Here is a 4,453-nt window from a genome sequence, read left to right on the forward strand (position 1 = left end):
AGATACAAAGGCCTCCGCAATTTGCATAGGCAGCGCGGAGCGCTTGAGATCCCGTTCGCCGGTTGATATTCGGCCTTCATCTTCACGCGTCCCAGTTTCGGACTCGGACGCTAGTGATTCTGCTTCTTTAGCAGGCACGTTTAGTGGGTCAGACGCGGAGCGTCTTGCGACCCCAGAATTATCACCTCGGATTTCAATTACGCGACCTGCAGTTAACCTTGAGAAGAAATGCGTGGAGGTCATGTCAAATTTTTTGATAGATAAGCCGGCGTGCGCTGCGCCTATGCAGCAAGAAGTTGCGGACGTTTTATTCGCATTAACTAGAAATGGGCTTCCGGAGGAGGTTCGTAAGCAGTATCTGCTTAAATATGTCAGGCCTTCAAATTGTGAATTAAACCCACCTGTTCTGAATCCCGAGGTGAAATTTAATTTATCTAAGAGCGTGATTGACAGGGATGACAGGTTGGTCTTGGGACAAGACCAATTACGAGCAGGGCTTGCTGCATTAGGTAAAGTGCTCACGATTATGTCTTCGGGGGAAATTAACTCACAGTTCGACAATATTTTTGAGCTTGTTTCCGATGCCTGTAAATTGGTGGCGGATATTTTCTTTCGAGAAAGTATATAAGAAGAGCACTTATTTTACAGAAGTTGAATCCTTCGGTGACCGAAGCTGTCAAAAATTCTCCCATATCTGGGTTACTATTTGGCGAGAATTTATGGGAGCAAATTAGAAATATTCAAGCGTTAGAAAAGATTGGGAAGGATCTTGTGGCATCTAAACAGAATTCACGGCAGAATTCTAAACCTTTAAACTCAAATCGCCCCTCTCGAGCTCCTCTTCACAATCGGAATTTTACAGTGTCTTCGAAGAGAGGAGGGGGGCGCACCACCTCTGTCACACGCAGTCGTTACTTAGTCCAGAAGGAGAACCAGAGGGACAGACGACAACCCAACGGCAAACATTATCGCCGGAGGCACACTTATTAGATGTAAGTTTTATAGCTGGTCGACTAAAGTACTTTGAAAAACAATGGGCAGGTATCACCAAAAATAAGAGAATTTTAACTTGGATTAAAGGTTATAAAATTTCTTTTTCAAGTAAAGTACGACAAGGGAAAATTCCTCTTGAAAAGGTCTGGTCTATTACTGAGAAGTTCGAGTTGTCTAATCAGATTAATACCTTGCGGAGCAAGGGAGTTGTAAAAAGATGTAGGAATACACCTGGCCAGTTTATTTAAAGTATTTTTTGGTACCTAAACCTGATGGTTCTAGTAGATTAATTTTGAATTTAAAACAACTGAATAAATTTATAAGATTGGATCACTTTAAGCTAGAGGACATTAAATTAGCTAGTAGTCTTTTAACACCCAATTGTTTTATGGCCAAACTGGACCTTAAATACGCGTATTATCTGGTACCGATTCACAGAGCTAACAGAAAGTACTTGAGATTTAAATTTAATAATACACTTTATGAATTTACTTGCCTGCCGTTCGGCTTAAGTTGTGCACCCGTTTTGTTTACTAAACTTTTAAAACCAATTGTCAGTTGTCTTAGAACAATAGGCATATTACTGGTACTGTATTTGGACGATTTTTTAATTTTTGGAGATTCCTTTGCTCAATGTGAAGAGCATGTTAAAGTAACTTCTAATCTTCTACAATCTTTAGGATTTATTTTAAACAAAGAAAAGAGTATAACGATTCCCAGTCGTGTTTGTAAATTTTTGGGTTTTAATTTAAACTCTACGTGCAAGACATTAGAGCCAGAGGAGAAGAGACTGGCAATTAAGAATTTGCTTAGTATCTTTAGTAAAAAGAAATCTTGTTCTGGTCTAGATTTTGCTAAATTTATAGGTTCTTTGGTTTCTGTGTGCCCAGCCATAAAATATGGATGGCTATATACAAAACTTTTTGAAAGAGTTAAATTCTATGCATTAAAACAAAACAATCAGAATTATAAATGCCGCATGATTTTGCCCAACTCGCTAAGAGGCGACTTTAATTGGTGGAAAGATCACATAGGGATTTCTGTTAATCCTATAATTAAGAACGACTATTTTATTGAAATTTTCAGTGATGCGTCTTTAACCGGTTGGGGTGCAGTTTATGGTAACAAACGAGCTAGAGGTTTTTGGAAAAGAGAAGAATGCATTTTTCACATAAATTATTTGGAATTACTAGCTTCATTTTTTGCGTTAAAATGTTTTGCAAATGATTTAATGGATTGTAGTTTGCTGTTAAGGTTGGACAACACTACTGCTATATCCTACATAAATAAGATGGGGGGCATCCAACATACACTGCTATCTGATTTATCCAAAGAGATTTGGCAGTGGTGTGAATCCAGAAATTTGTGGATTTTTGCTTCGTACATTAACTCCAAAGATAATTCATTAGCAGATGCAGAATCGAGAAATATTACTACAAATCCGGATATAGAGTTAGAATTAACGCAAGATATTTTTACAAAGGTTATACAGAAGTTTGGTATGCCAGAAATAGATTTATTTGCTACTAGGATAAATGCTAAATGCGAAAAGTTTATATCTTGGATGAAAGATCCTGAAGCATTTACTATTGATGCCTTTACAATAAAATGGTCAAATTATTTTTTTTATGCCTTTCCACCATTTTCAATAATTTCGAAAGTTTTACAAAAGTTAATTAATGATAAAGCAGAAGGCATTGTAGTGGTACCTAATTGGCCTACACAACCTTGGTTTCCCTTGTTTAAAAGATTGCTTCTAAGAAAGCCATTAAAATTTAATGGAAACACTCAACTTTTGTTTGTTTTCAGAACCAACCAGCCCAAGCCGAGGATGGTGCCGGGCATTTGTCAGGAAGATTATGGTAAAGAGTCTTCCTACAAAAGCAGCTGATATTATACTTAATTCTATTTCTACATCAACGTGGAACCAGTATTCAACCCCTATCAAGGACTGGATACGTTTTTGCAAAGGAACTTTTAAGGATCCTACCATTTCGGACAGTAATACTATTTTGGAATTTCTCACCGAAAAATTTGAAGATGGAGCTTCCTATAACACCTTGAATAATGCCAGATCAGCTCTAGCCCTTTTCTTGGGGCCTCAAGTTGGTCAGAATCCTATCATAAAGAGATTTTTCCGGGGGATTTTTAAACTGCGGCCTACAGCACCTAAGTATGCAGTGACTTGGGATCCTAGTATTATTCTTAATTATTTAAATGGAACGGATAATGAAGACATTGAATTCATTTCGAAGAAATTGGCGGTTTTACTAGCCCTTATTACACACACTTCAATCTTTTCGGCACACAGCACTCGACACGCGTCAACGTCTAAAGCTTTCAGTAATAAGGTGAATATTGACCTTATTCGAAGGACGGCTGGGTGGTCGGAGAATTCAAAAGTGTTTGCGACCTTTTATAACCGACCAATTTTGCCTAGCTCGGACTCTTTTGCTAATAGTATTTTACCATAAGTTTATTTAAATGCTCATTATCTTTTTTATCATTAAGAATATGTTTTTCTTTGTGTTTTGTTAAGAGTATACTAGTTGTTTATTATGTTTTCTCACTGTGGTATGTTAGTATGTTCATACTCATTATATATAGATATGCGTTTGATTACAGTTATTATTGTCTTCTCTAAATAACTACATTGTTTATATACTTCGAGTCGGCACTACACATAATTCACTAATCAAACGAACTTTTAAGTGAAGTTCGATTGAGATTATGTGTAGTGCCGATGAGAAGTATCCCCACCCGCCCATTGATTCCCAATTAAGTTCGACAATAATAACCGCTCTAAAGTTAATGAAGAGAGCAGGGCGGTTAGTTGGGGGACTGCGCATTGGCAGCGCGCGAAGTACAATCTCTTAAAATTTTTTGTTCAGGGTGGGCTGTAAATGTGTGACTCGTGCACTCTAACGGTATACTACATTGTTTATATACTTCGAGTCAGCGATCTTAAGTTTTCGAAGAACTGCATTACGTTCACTTTATTAAAACTTCTTGCCCGGCTAAGGCTAGTCTGTTCAGGGGTTCTCAGTGATAATTTGCTTCTAGCCATAAAATTATGCAGCCACTCTCTACCTGCAAGCTCATCCTTACACCAGTTGTTTTTAATGGGTTTGTTATTTGACACAGCAAATTCAGAAGCCAAACGACGTGCTTCTCTAACTGTTAGACCATAGACAGTGGATATCGCATGCTCGTTCAATACAATTTTTTAATGCCTGTTCCTCTTCTTGGGAGAAAATTAATAGGTGTTCATTGTTTGGGGGAAAATTTATTTGCATTCCCCATCTACGGGCTTTATAAACAAACCTCTTCAGCGTGATTCTTGGTATCCCACTATCGTTTGAAGCTTTTCGAACAGAACACCCCTGCTCAGTAACAAGTCGCACCGCTTCTTCCAAAGCTTCTCGAGAATACGACCTATTTTCGGTTGTACGAAGTCTCT

Source organism: Photinus pyralis, unplaced genomic scaffold, assembly GCF_008802855.1.
Source record: "Photinus pyralis isolate 1611_PpyrPB1 unplaced genomic scaffold, Ppyr1.3 Ppyr1.4_unclustered_Scaffold2199, whole genome shotgun sequence".
NCBI classification, from domain to species: Eukaryota; Metazoa; Arthropoda; class Insecta; order Coleoptera; family Lampyridae; genus Photinus; species Photinus pyralis.